Source organism: Camelus dromedarius, chromosome 18, assembly GCF_036321535.1.
Source record: "Camelus dromedarius isolate mCamDro1 chromosome 18, mCamDro1.pat, whole genome shotgun sequence".
NCBI classification, from domain to species: domain Eukaryota; kingdom Metazoa; phylum Chordata; class Mammalia; order Artiodactyla; family Camelidae; genus Camelus; species Camelus dromedarius.
In genome coordinates, this window is record NC_087453.1 from 18,841,848 (window position 1) to 18,856,842 (window position 14,995).

Below are 14,995 nucleotides of genomic sequence, written 5' to 3' on the forward strand. Positions count from 1 at the left end.
GTCAGGCACCCATGAAATCTGTGTTCAGTCAGACACAGCCAGACAGACGCGGATTATCAGGCGGTGATGGCGTCTGTGGTTGGTCAGACACAGTCAGTCGGTCGGATGCAGTTGGCCAGGCACTGACTGAATCAGTCGGAGCCCCCAGGATGCCGTGGATTCCCGGGACTGAGGCCCGGGGCCCTCCTTCTGGGCGGAGCCTAGCTTGGAGGCGGGGGCTCGTTCTGGGCGGGGCCTCGTTCTCGCACAGGGCCGCCCCGCCTCTCCCCACCCGGCAGCTTCTGGGCGTTGCTATGGCAGCTGCGAACCCAGCTGCGGTCGCTTGGTCCCCTGCCTGCGGAGTGGAGGTCCCGGCCCTGTGATGGTAGTGTGGTGAAGATTGACAGGCCGCGCTCCGCACAGCGGCAGAGGCTGCGGCTGGGCGCTTTTGTCATCCCCTTGTACAGATGGGGATGATTGGGAGACTGGGAGTGACGCACGTCAGGCGACACAGCTACACAGTGACAGAGACTCAGAACGTCTGCATCCTGTGCGCCTCGCCATAACCCTGCACTGCCCCTCAGGAGGAATCAGACTTCCCTAGGCAAAGGGGGCGCGTCAAGAAGGGAAAACAGTTCAGACAAAGGGGTGTTTAGGGTTCTCTGGGCTTAATAATGACTAGGGCAAACACTTACCTTGAACCAAGCGCTATAATAACAGCACCATGTACAGTAATTCACTTGAACCTCACAATTTTCCTCTGAGGAAATAATAATGATTTCCATTTTACATATGAGGAAACTGAAGCATAGTAGGGTTGGTGACTCGACCAGAGTAAGGGGATTGTGAGGTGGGGGAATCAGGATTGGAACTCAGGCAGTCTAACTCCTAACATTGGATCCTGGGCCCTCAACCTACCTTCTGGCCCTTTCCTTGTGACCTCCGAGGGCAGAGCATGAGCCCCCTTCAGCAGGACCCAACCCTGTCCTGAGCCCTGCAGCATGAGGGTCCTCTTTGAACCTCTGCTTCAAGGATTCACAATAAGGAGCCATCAGAACCAGGAACCTAGCCAAACTAGAGGACAAACTATGTGTCTGTCTCATTGAGTTCAGAGAAGGGAAAGACTGTGAGATCAAAGAAGCCAGGACCCAGAAGCCACTGAAAGCTGTTGCTGGGAAACCCTATGAGCACAGCCTCAGGGCTTCAAGTTTAAAGATCTTTGAACAAATTCCAGCAATGTCAGCCAGGAGTTTGAAACACATCATGGGTCATAAATTCAAATGCCTACAAAGGCCAGAAAGATAATGAAAGTCAGGAAAATGAGTCAAGGGACCAGACTGGCAAACCTTCCCCATCTAAAAGAGACACTGCCTCTCAGCTCCTGCTCACCATATCCTCAGGCACCTGCTGTCTCTAGTCCTCTAGTTGGGTGATGTAGGCTAAGTCAATTAACAGTCTCAGTTTCTCAGTCTGTATAATGGGAAGAAAAATTTGGCTTTATCTCACAGGGTGAAGTTTTATGGCAATTAAACACGTTTTTGTGTATAGAAAATATTTTGTGAGCTGTCACGTACTCTATAAAGTGGAGGGGGAATGAAGAGGAGGTTGACTGAACATCTGTTGAACATCTGCTATGTAGTCTGTGGGTGCTGACAGCATTCCTCTAGGCAGGGCTTAGCAACACTCTTATACAGAAGATGTGAATGCCTCCCCAAAAATATGCTGATTTACCCAAGGTCACAAGCTTGTGTGTAATGGAGTCAGATTTAGAATTTAGGTCTGTTCAACCTCTAAGACCAGTCTCTTGCACCAGATGTTTTGCAAAATGTTGCTTGGGTCCTACTAGTTGCATCAAGATGATTTTAGATGGAACACAAATGAACATTAAAATTTAAAAAAAAATTTTATTAAAGTATAGTTACTCACAATGTGTTAGTTTCAGCTGTACAGCAAAGTGATTCAGTCATACGTGTGTGTGTATATATATATACTTTTTCAGTTTCTTTTCCATTTAGATTATTACAAGCTATTGAATATAGTTCCCCATGCTATACAGTAGGTCCTTGTTGTTTATCTATTTTATATATAGTAGTGTGCATATGTTAATCCCAAACTCCTAATTTATCCCTTCTCACCACCCCTTTCCCCTTTGGTAACCATTGTTTGTTTTCTATGTCTGTGAGTCTCTTTCTGGTTTGTATATAAGTTCACTTGTATCATTTTTGAGATTCCATATATAAATGATATATATCTGTCTTTCTCTTTCCGACTTAACTTCACCTAGTATGATAATCTCCAGGTCCATCCATGTTGCTGCAAATGGCAATATTTCATTCATTTTTATGACTGAGTAATAATATTCCATTTTATATATATATATATATATATATATACATATACACCACATCATCTTAAAGCAATCGTCTGTCAATGGACATTTGGGTTGCTTCCATGTCTTGGCTGTTGTAAATAGTGCTGCTGTGAACACTGGGGTGCATGTATCTTTTTCAGTTGGAGTTTTCTCTGGATATATGCCCAGGAGTGGGATTGCTGATCATATTTTTAGTTTTTTAAGGAACCTCCATACTGTTCTCCATAGTGGCTGCACCAATTTACATTCCCACCAATAGTGTAGGAGGGTTCCCTTTTCCCCATACCCTCTCCAGCACTTATATTTGTAGACTTCTGATGATAGCCCTTCTGACTAGTGTGAGGCAATACCTCATTGTGGTTTTGATTTGCATTTCTTTGATGATTAAAGACATTGAGCATCTTTTCATGTGCCTGTTGGCCTGTATGTATTCTTTGGAGAAATGTCTATTTAGGTCTTCTGCCCATTTTTTGATTGAGTTGTTTGCTTTTTTGATATTAAGCTGATATTTTTTGTATGAGCTGTTTGCATATTTTGGAATTAACTACAGGAGGCTGTTTAAATTGTAATTAATTAAAATGACCTGAAATTAAAGTTCAATTCCTCAGCTGCACTAGCCACATTCCAAGTGCTCAAGAGCCACAGATGCCTAGGGGTCACTGTATGAGCACAGATGTAGAACATTTCCACCATCCCAGAAAGTCATAGGACAGTGCTAATCTATAACCTAGGCCAAGTCAGTAATATCTCTAATCTGGATGACTCTAACAGCCTCTTAATTGTTGTTCTGACTATTTCTACTACTCTTCCCTTCTAATCCATTTTCCCTACAGAAGCCAGAGTTAACTTTTAATCAGAAATCAGATCTTGTTATTCTCTTGTTTCATCCTTCAGTGGCTTTTTATTGCACTTTGAACAAAATCCAAACTTCCTACCATGGCCTGCTGCCCTCTGTCATTACATCCCAGCCACAGTGGCCTCCTTGTTATTCTTTCCACTCTTCAAGCTCTTCTCAACCTCAGGGACCTTACACATGCTGCTTCCTCTACCTGGAAGGCCATTCACCTGGCTCTTGGCAAAGTTTCTTCTCATCTCATAGGTCTCAGTTCCAATATTATTTCTTTAGAGGACGTTTCCTAACCTCCCTGTCTCAAGAAGGTTTCTTCCAGTTATCATCGCATCACCCTACTTATTTCCTTTATTCATCCATCACAATATCTCATTATTTTACTAAAAATTAACATTTTGTGTACTTCCTATGTGCAAGGCACTGTACACAGGATTTGGCTTTATATACTTTACCTTATTTATTAATTTGCCAGTTTATTTTTTCTTTCTTGTTTTCACCTGTTTCCCTGGCACCCAGTACTATGCCTAGCATATAGCAGACACCAGTAATTGTTAAACAAATGGATGAATTTATTGAGCATGGGCCAGCCACTGTGCTAAACACTTTATGTATATTGTCTCATTTAATTTGCACAGGGATTTTGTGAAGCAAGTATCATTATTTTCTTCCTTTTATAGATGAGAGGCTGTGCAACTTACCTAGCTCTCAGGAAGGATATGATTCTAACCCAGGTCATGTGACTCCAGAGCTCCCTGAGAAGGCACAATAGAGGGTCTAGAGGCCTGAGCACACACCAGCCTGCAGCCACCCACAGCTCACATTAGAAGCAGGGAAATTAAAAGACTTCTTTCTTGAAGGGCTTTCTATTTCAGATCAGGCCGGAGATTCTGGGGTATGGCTGCTCAACCAGGAGACAGATTCAGAGCCTGGGTTAGGGCTCAGGATCGTGCAGGGTGAGGCAAGCTAAATGCTCCAATTCAGTGCTGAGCATCCTCAGTGGGGCTGGAGGACTGGCCTGGAGACCCCAGACAAGACCCTGAGCCAGGGGTGTACCAGATATGACCGCTGACTCTGCCACGTCTTTCTGCCTGTCTCAGATCAAGGATGAAACAAGGAAAAAAAGTAAAAAAAACAAGCTTTCCTGGCACTTCTCCTTGGGAAACATCACATGTCAGGCCTGTGACATGGAACGTGTTTGTTAGGCCAAAGGCTCCAAGCTCATTAGCGGGAATGGTGCTGAGCTGCAAGCCACCCACGCAGCTCATTTGGGAAACAGATGCTGTGCAGCATCCCTCCCGGGCCTGGGCACGCGCAGTTCCACCCTTATCAACATCAGCATGCATCTGCACTGAGGCAGGTCTGGTTGACAGCACAGCCCTGGGATTGGATTGTTGCGGGGTGTGGGGGCGGTCCCCAGAGAGGCTGCTCATAATCCTCATCGTTCTCATCATTGCCTGAATTTGGGACTTGATTCTGCTTTAGCACAGAGTTTCTCAAGCTTGAATCATTCTCTAATAAGCTTAACAACTTCCTCCATACCTATGTACCATCCATACCAGTTTTCACTTACTGCCTCTGTGAATTGGCTCATTCATCACATCACTACATTAGTCTTGTCCTAAGTGGTATTTGTGAAGTCACCAATTTGACTGCAGATTATGTTTTCCTACCATCTATTAAAGTAAATATACAACTCTTTAAAAAATGTTCATCTGAGTTCCACTTGAAATCATCTTAGTGTAACCAAGATGCAAAACTATGGGTGTCAAAAGGACACAAAAAACATCTTGAAAGAGCTCCCAGTAATCAAAACTGGAACAATTTGAACAACAAAAGAAATAATACAGTACCAGATCATAGACCAAAATATAAACTAAAATATCTGTGAGTACATACTGACATGAATAAATGATTGAATAAATTTTAAAAAATGGGGGAGAAGAGACAAATCTTCCTAACAGAAGAATTCCAAATAATTTATTCCCTCCAAGATGTGGCGCTTAATTCACCCCTTGAGTGTGGGCTATAGTTGGTGACTTGCTTTCAATGAGTAGAAAGAGAGGAAAAGCAAGTAACTTCATGGGAGAGAAACTTGGCAAACACTACCATGGCCAGGTACTCAAGGTGATAAAGTCGTATTGATCACATGTACCCCTGACATCATGAAATGGAAAGGACACTTCCCCTTTATGGTATCCTTCACTGAAACCCATGACTCCAATCTAACCATGAGAAAAACAGACAAACTTAAATTGAGAGAGATTCTACAAAATACCTAACCAGTAATCCTCAAAGCTGTCAAGGTCGTGAAAAACAAGGGAAGTCTAAGAAACTGCCCTAGCACAGAGGAGACTAACGGAACATGATGACTAAATGTAACGTAGTATCTTGGATGGGACCCTGGGACAGAAAATGGATGTTAGTGGAAAAGCTAGTGAAATCCAAATAAAGTGTAGAGTACAGTTAACAGGAAAGTACTGAGGATGGTTTCTTAGTTGTGACAAATGCACCATAGTCATGTAAGATGCAAGCTATATGGGAAACTGGAGGAGGAGTACATGGGAAGTCTCTGTGCTATGCGAAATCTCCGTACTCTGTAAATCAAAGATTTACATTTATTTTCTGTAAATATAAAGTTATTTTAAAATAATAGGTTAATTTTTTTAAAAAGAGAAGAGTTTTTTTTATATACTAGTGGTTTGGAGCATAAACTTTGAAAGCATGTAGATCTGTGTATTTGTTTCCTGTGCCTGATGTAGCAAATTACCACAAAGCTGAAAGCTTAAAACAGAAATATATCTTCTTATAGTTCTAGATGCCAGAAGTTCAACATTAGTTTTACTGGGATGAAATCAAGGTGTTGAGAGGTCTATGTTTTCTCCAAAGTCTGTAAGGAAGAATCCATCCTCAGCTCTTCCAGTTTGCGGCGCCTGCAGTCCTTGCTTTGTGGCCACATCACTCTGATCTCTGCCTCTGTGGTCACACTGTCTCCTCCTGTTTTCTGTGTGTCTGTCTGCTTCTCTCTCATAAGGGTATTTGTGATGGGATTCAGTGCCCACTTGGATAATCTTGGATTATCTTCTTACGTCAACATCCTGGACTTAATCACATCTACAAAGATCTTCTTCTCAAAAAGGTTCCAGGGATTAGGTCTCTATATCTTTGGGTGGCCATTATTGAGCCTACTACAGTCTGGCTATGTGAAAGTTAGGACTTTTGTAGTATCAATAAGCCTCCTCCAAAATCAAAAATAACAAAAACTATATAACTATTTTTAAAATGTTCATTTGCCCAGAAATAAACCCATGTACTTATGAGTAGTTAATCTATGACAAAAGAGGTAGGACTACACAATGGAGAAAAGACAGTCTCTTCAATAAGTGGCGCTGGGAAAACTGGACAACTACATGTAAAAGAATAAAATTAGAACATTCTCTAACATCATATACAAAAATAAACTCAAGATGGATTAAAGACCTAATGTAACACCAGATACTCAAACTCCTAGAGGAAAACATAAGCAAAATACCCTTTGATATAAATTTCAGCAATATTTTTTTCAATCCATATTGTAGAGTAATGGAAATAAAAGCAAAAATAAGCAAATGGGACCTAATTAAACTTAAAAGCTTTTGCACAGCAAAGGAAACTATAAACAAAACAAAAAGACAACCTACGGAATGGGAGAAAATATTTGCAAATGATGAGACTGACAAGGGACTAATTTCTAAAATATACAAACAGCTCACACAGCTTCATAACAAAAAAATAAACAATCCAATCAAAAAATGGGCAGAAGACCTAAACAGACTTTTCTCCAAAGACAACATACAGACAGCCAAAAGGCACATGAAAAGATTCTCAATATTGCTAATTATTAGAGAAATGCAAATTAAAACTACAATGAGGTAGTAGTTTAGTAGAATATCATACTAAGTGAAGTAAGTCAGACAAAGATAAATATTGTATGATATCACTTACATGTGGAATCTAAAAAATAATACAAGTGAATCTATATACAAAACAGAAACAGACTCACAGACATAGAAAACAAACCTATGGTTACCAAATGGGAAAGTGGGGAGGGATAAATTAAGAATGTGGGATTAGCAGATACAAACTACTATACATAAAATAGATAAGCAGCAAGGATTTACTGTATAACACAACAATAGTCAGTATCCTGAAATAACCTAATAGTGAAAAATAATCTGAAAAAACTTATGTACATATATAACTGAATCACTTTGCTGTGTATCTGAAACAAACACAACATTGTAAATCAACTATACTTCAATTTTTTTAAAAAATGGCTTCTTGTAGCTAGTGGCTATTATATCGGACAGCACAGGAAACTCGCTGTATCAAGTATATTTAGGAGGAAGATAAAACTTGTGATGGTTAGGTGATTTGGAATGAGAGAAAGAGTGGAATCAATGAAGATGCTTAGTCATTTATTTGGGGACTGGGTAGATGATACTACCATTTACTGACTTGGAGAACAGCAGGCTCCAGGGAGATATCAGGAGTTCGGTTTTGTGCAAGAGGAGTTTAAGACAGAACATTCCTGTAGAGATACCAAGTAGAACACAGGATGTGTACCTGTTTGTCATCATCATCATCTCTTGGCTCCAGGGATATAAGCCTGTTGGCTGCTTAGAAGGAGGGAGATCGGAAAGGGAACCAGGAACTCCACATTGAGACTCCTTCTCCTTGCCTTGGTTATTGTGCCGACCACCTACCTAGCCAGCCAGCCCTTGTTTGAAACCCTGGAATGATCCATGACTTCTCTTTCCCCTCGTCCCATTTCTCTCCAGGTACTGAGCCCAGTGGCTTCTTCCTTTGCAAAGCTAGAACTGCTCACCTCACCTGTGTTCTACTCCTGTAACCACTTTCATGGCATAGGCCTTGTCATTTCATTGTGGACTAGAGCCCCGTTGCCCAGAGCCCCTGGCCTTCTCACCTCCTTTCCGCTTTCTAGCAGAGGGGTCTTTCTGACTGTAGGATTTTCCTCCTGGGAATCCTGGCTGGGTCTGCATCAAGAGTCTTAAACCTGAACCAACCCTTTGATCTTTCTTTACATTTCTAGAATTGTAATCCAAAGGAAATCAGAAGCCTCCACCAAGTTTCAAGATCCACAAGAATATTCCTCACGGCATTAATTATAAAAGCTAGCAGTATAATTCTCAACCATTTTATTCCCACGTGACCTATCAGCAATGTTTGACACTGTTGATGAAACACTTCTCCCCTGAAACACTTTCTTCATTTACTTCCAGGACATTACATTCTTGTGGTTGTTCTCCTACCTCTCTGTTCACTCTGCAGTCTCCTTTGCTGGTTCCTTCTCATCAGCCTGATCTCTACACAGCAGAGTACCCCAGGGTCAGGCCTCAGATGTCTCTGTCTCTCTCTGTGTACTCCCTTGGTTCTTTCAAGCAGCCTCATAGCTTTAAAGATATCTATATGCTGATGATTCTCCCAAAGGGAGAGCTCACACTTTCTCCTGAATGCCAGACTCATAAATCCAACCGTTGACTTGACATATTCACTTGAATGTCAAATAGGCATTTCAAACTTACCGTGTCCAAAACGGAACCCCTGATATTCCCCCCCAGAACCCCATCCTCCCACAGTTTTTCCCATCTCACTTAATGGCAATTCCTGCCATCAACTGCTCAGGCCAAAAGCCTTGGAGACATCCCTGATTCCTCTCTTTCCCACTTCACATCTGGTCTGTCAACAAATCCTGCAGGCTGGATCTTATATTTATCCTGAATTTGACCACTTCTTGTCATCTTTGCTGCCATCATCCTGGTAGAAGCCATTATACCATTTCATCCCGTTGACTGCAATGGTCTACTAGCTGGTCTCCCTGCTGCTACCTCTGACCCCACTCAGCTATCCTCCATGCCACAGGCCATAGCCCTCCAACGGCTCCCATTTCACTCAGAAAAAAAACACCAAATTCCCTTTTCCGTCTTTCACATTATGTAACTGCTTTAACTTCTACACGCTTGTTTGCTCACTCAGCTCCAGCCTCTTTGCTGTTCCTGGATCAGGCCAGCGCCAACGCTTTTGCTTAAGGGCCTGTGCACTGGCTGCTCCCTCTGCCAGAAGGGCTCTTCCATCTGACATCCCTTTGGATGGCTCATTCCCTCACCTGCAGATGTCTGCTCAAAAGTCACCTGGCCACCATCTAAAACATCCCACGCTCACTTTTTTTTTCTGTAGCACTTTCACTTTTATGCATTTTAAGGATTGTCTGTTTTCCCTACTATAATGTAAATTTCAATAGGGTATAAATTATCGTGCGGGGTGGGGGGGTTCGTTTGTTTTCCTTCACTGCTGCCTTCCCCAGTGCTTGTGAGGTACATAGTAGGTGCTCAGTAAATAGCTGGTAAATACGCGAACGAATGAAAGATTGTAAACAGCCTCCTAGTCCAACAGTGTGGGTGTGAGGGAGTGGAGAAATACGCATGCTCAGGGAATTCTGAAAAATTACCGTTTCGAAGGGCAAGCCAGGAGGCTGTCCTGATCTCACGCGACACCTCCTTCGTCCTTCCTCCCGCCGGAACGTTTCAGTCCCGGAACCTTGGCTCGCGGGTCCCAGCGCGAGGGCACTTCCGGTACCCCTCCTCTCTGACTAGCGAAGAGAACTGCCAAGTCAGTTCCGGCAGAGCGCGGTGAGAAACAGACTGCGGCTTTCTCTCCCGGGGCCCTCCAGGCCCTCCGGCCTCAGGCCGGAGGGTGAGCTGGGGGGCCCGGGGACAGGCTGCGAGCTGTGTCCTGCAGAGCCCCAGAGCCCTCGCTGCGGCCGCCCACGGGCGGGGTTCAGCCCTTGAAGCAGCAGCGACCCTCTCCCCCACCCCCACCTCCGAGACCTAATGGCGGCGGCCCCTTGGAGCCCGGACCTCGCCGACCGCGCGGTCTCTTGGCTGAACGCTGCAGAGCTTAGGCGAAGCCTCCGCCAAGCTGCCGAGGACGTGGCGCCTTTGGGCGTCGGGCGTGGCAGGGCGAGAAGAATGGCGGCCACTGGAACGCTGCGGAGGGCCGTTAGATCCTCGAGGGCCCAAGAAGGCGGTTCTCCATGGACACCAGCTTGGCCAGCCTTAGGCCTTGGGGCTGCGCAGATCCGGGACCTGGGGTGACCGCTCAGTCCCAGGCGGACGAGACCTCACCTCGTCTGGTCAACGACGGACAAAGGCCTTAACGGGCCCGGAAGGTGAGCGGAACCCTCGTCCACCACGGGTGGAACGGTTAGTGGGCCATCGGGCGGTTGGTCGTCGTTCTACCAAGACCTTGATCTCGGAAGATAGAAATGGTAGAATAAAGTACCACGTTTGGCTAATCGGAAGTGCCACCACCCTTTGGGAAGATCTGCCGGCCGTTTATAGAAGGCCTGTGTATATAATATGAAAAAGCTGCTCTCAACTTTCCCCTCAACCTTTCAAAAGAAAACTTTTGCCACATCTAGACCTACTAGATGTAAAGAGGTTGCCGACGTATGATAAAGTAGAGTTAGAAAATCACATGTCTTGTAATTGCCTATTTGTTTTTTTTAAAAATCATAGAAATGTCTTCAGGAAATGACTTTTTTGAAATGGAATTGTTTGACCTCCTCTAGAAGCGACATCAGGAGCGACACAGGTCCACGTTTGTTCAGTGAGTTAGAGGACATGGAGTGGAAAACCGTGCGTGAAGAGGAAGAAAAGAAGGTTCCATGCCAGACTGGTCATACTTAGAAGACACTTCCATATGATAACCATTGTCTTGTGTCTGCATTTTATTCCTCACTACTGTATATATAGTTGACAATGCTAAGTACTTTTTTGAAATATCTAGTCTTCCTAGATGTTCTGAAGTGCCTGATATATATTAAAAGTAGAGGTAGTAAAAACATTTTGTAAATATCTTTTTGTTAAAATTCATATGAAATATTGTTTATTTTGTGGGGGATTGGCCACACCACCTCTTTGAACAGTACACACTGCGTTTGTGCACTGGTTCAAGGTAGGGGGAAGGAGAAGGAAGTGCAAAGAGCTCTGTGCCAGTGTGTTAATAGTGACACAAGGTTAACCATTGTCCTTTTTATATTCATGCATTTTGTTTCACTTTGCTGTGTATATAGTGTATATAATGGACAAATGAGTCCTAATTTACAACATCTAGTCTTTCTAGATGTTAAAGAGGTTGCCAGTGTATGACAAAAATAGAGTTAGTAAACTAATACATTTTTGTACATTTTGTGATAAAATTTCTAGGAAAGACTGTCTTCTGAAAATTTGAGCATTATAGTCCTCTGAGTTGGTGGAGGAGAGAGGGAGGGAAGGGGGTTGGTCTTAGGCTATAATGCTCATGTTTCAAAGACACTTGCAGATTATAACTATTACATGTGTGCAGTTTATTCAGGACTGCTCTGTATATAGTGGACAAATTAAGTCCTTATTTGAAACATCTAGTCCATCTAGATGTTTAGAAGTGCCCGACGTATGTTAAATGTAGAGGTAGTAAAATATCGCTTTGTAAATATCTTTTTGCTAAAATTTATAAGAAATTCTGTCTTTTGGGAATGGAATAGTTAAACCACCTCTGTGAGCAGTATATTATTGTCTATACTTGTTCAGTGGTTCAGAGGTGGTGGGAGGGAGGGAAAGAATTACAAAAGGTAATATGCTAGTTTGTACCTGGACTTTTACAGATAAAATCATTTTTTGTATGTTATGTGCATTTTGTTTTGCTGTGTAAATAGTGTATATAATGGACATATGAGTCCTAATTTTGCAACATCTAGTCTCTAGATGTTAAAGAGGTTGTCAGTGTATGAAAAGTAGTAAAATTAGCACATTTTGTACGCTTTGTGTTGAAATTCATAGGAAAGCTCATCTTCTGTAAATGACTTTTGGGTGTGAATTTGTTCAGCTACCTGTAAGCATTACACATGCCTGTACTTGTCCACTGCATGGTGGTGGAGAGAAGGAAGTGAGGGAGGAACTGGTTCAGGCCAAAATGGTCATATTTAGAAAATACCTCAGCTTATAACCATTGTTAGGTGTGTGCAATTTTATTTAACAGTGCTGTGTACATAGTGGATATAAGTTCTTATATGAAATATCTAGTCTTTCTAGATATTTAGAAGTTCTTGATGTATTTAAAAAGTAGTATTAGTAGAATAGTGCTTCTTGTACATAGCTTTTAAAAACTTGGGAAATACTGTCTTTGGAAGTGGAATTGTTAAACCTCTCTGAACAGCATACTCTGCTTGTTCACTGGCTTGAGGGAGGTGGAAGGGAAGATTGCAAAAGATGTTTTGCTAGTGTGTACTAGAAATTTTGAACTTACCTATTGCTTTATTTGTTACATGCATTGCATTTAACTTTACTGTATATATTATGTATATACTGGACAAATGGGTCCCAATTTTATAATATCTAGTCTCTAGATATTAAAGAGGTTGACAATGTATGACAAAAGTAGAGTTAGTAAACTAACACATTTTGTACACTTTGTGTTAAAATTCATCGAAAGGCTGTCTTCTGAAAAGGACTTTTGAAAATGAAGTTGTAAATTGCATCTAAGTGACACATGTGCCTGTACTAGCCCATTGTTGGATGAGTGATGGAAGGAGTTGGGAGAAATGAAGGGTTCTAGACTAGAATGTTCCTACAGAGAAGACACTTTAAGATAAAACCATTGTTACATGTGTGTAGTTTATTCAACACTACTGTGTATATAGTGGACAAACTCAAGTCCTTATTTGAAACATCTAGTCTTTCTAGATGTTTAGAAGTGCACAAAGTATGTTAAAAGTAGAGGTAGTGAAATAACATTTTGTAGATATCCTTTTGTTAAAATTCATATAAAATACTGTCTTTTAGAAATGGAATGATCAAATGATCACCTCTCTGAGCAGTACACGTTATTTTATTTGTGCTGGTTTGAGGAGGAAGAAGTGCAAAGGGCTTTATACCAGTACGTTTGTAGTTAGGCAAGATTAACCATTGTCCCATACGTACGTCTGCATTTTGTTTTACTTAGCTGTGTATATAGTGTACATAAAGGACAAACGTCCCAACTTACATCTAGTCTTCCTAGATGTTAAAGAGGTTTCCAGTGTATGACAGAAGTAGAGTTAGTAAACAAATACATTGTGCATACTTTGTGTTCAAATTCATAGGAAAGGCTGTTCTGAAGATTTGAAATTGTTAACATCCCCTCTGAGCATTACAGATGCTTATTACACTTGCCCGCTGGGTTGATAGACATGAGAAGGGGAAGGGTTCTAGGCCAGAGTGTCCTGTTTAGACGACACTGAGATTATAGCCTTTATAGCCTTTGTTTGCTACTATGTGTATGTATAGCAGACAAACTTAAATCCTTATCTAAAATACTTGTTCTCTCTAGATGTTTAAAAGTGCACAACATAAGTTAAAAGTAGAGTTAAGGTAACGCCTTTAAGTATTTTTTTCCTGTTAATCCATAGGAATGGTTGTATTTGGGGAATGGAATTGTTAAACCTGAGTCTTGGAGAGTATGCTGACTGTTCACTTGGGGGGGGGGGCAGGGAAGGAAGTGCAGAGAGAAGGGTTCTGTGCCCATGAGTCTTTAGACAAGTTGAGATTGTCTAATGTTCTGTCTGTGTTTTAGTTAATATTGCTGTATATTAAAGAATAAACACATCCTAATGCCTGAAGTATATTAAAGTAGAGATAGTAAAATAATCCCTTTATAAATGCCCTTTTGTTGTTTTTTAGGAAGGGCTATATCTTCTGGGAGTGTCTGTTAATCCACCTCTTGGAGCTAAATGTAGTCCTGTACTTAGTCGCTGAAATGCTGGAGGAGGGTAAGAGGAAGGGTGAAGGGAAGGGCTCTTGGCTGATACCTCCAAATCTAGAAAACAGTTTTAGGTTATAACCATAGGTCTATGTGTGTGCATTTTTGTAAAGTACCTATGTGTATTGTGGATAAGGTTCATTCTTTACTTTGCAACATCTAAGCTTTTTAGATGTTATGAGGTGACAACGTATGATAAAAAGTAGAGCTAGTGAATTAACCAATTTGTAAATATCTTTGATGTAACTGATAAAAAAGCAGCATCTTGGACATGGAACTTAAACTGTCTCTGAGAAATGTATGTGAGAACTTGTTAGGTTGGCAGCAGGGGGGCAGAAAGAGTATTAAAGGGAGGGGTGTATGCAGATGTGTCCATATTTGGATGATAACCGTTGATTTGTGTGCATCTCTTTGGGCTGTACTATAAGAATACATTGTTAAGCAATTCAATGGAAACATACCTCCTTGCTAATATTTTAATAGTATAGGTTGGGTAATGAACCCTCTTAGAAGCATTATACTTCATGTACTCTGTTGCTTTATGTCTCATTTTTAATTGCATTAAGGGAATATAGTACTTTAATCATAACTGCCAATATCTTTATCTAGAGGCCTGTTGCCATTTCTTATTTTTATGAAATTTTTGTTGCCAAGAAAGGATTACACTTTTCCTTCCAGATTGAGTTGGTGTAGTGTATTGGTTATCAAAATATTCATAGTTTTGGGACTCTGGAATGGTAAATATTCATGATATATGAAAAAGCATGATGCCTAATTGTATGATCTTAATTACATAAAAATGGATGCTTAGTTATGTAGATACACAAATGAGACCTAGGAGGACACATCAAACTGTAAACTGCTTGTGATTATGGATTACTCTGTTTTTTGCTTATTGTGTTTTTTGGTTTCCTATTATGCACATGTTAGCTTTCAAGAAATAAATGTTATTTTAAAAGCCA

General features: G+C 41.5%; 1 protein-coding gene and 1 long non-coding RNA gene across 2 annotated transcripts in view; one reads left to right on the forward strand and one right to left on the reverse strand.

The window, feature by feature from the left end:
* Positions 1-9,799, reverse strand: part of EPB41L1 (erythrocyte membrane protein band 4.1 like 1) — a 142,653-nt gene extending 132,854 nt beyond the window's left edge. The window contains exon 1 of the mRNA XM_031433886.2: positions 9,706-9,799. The gene's annotated coding sequence lies outside the window, so the exon portion shown is untranslated. The remainder of the gene's footprint in view (positions 1-9,705) is intronic.
* A 20-nt stretch (positions 9,800-9,819) lies between these two features.
* LOC105084975 (uncharacterized) lies at positions 9,820-14,995 on the forward strand. Its single transcript, XR_836755.3, has 2 exons — positions 9,820-10,425; positions 10,775-14,995. It is a non-coding gene; the product is annotated as an uncharacterized LOC105084975 (long non-coding RNA).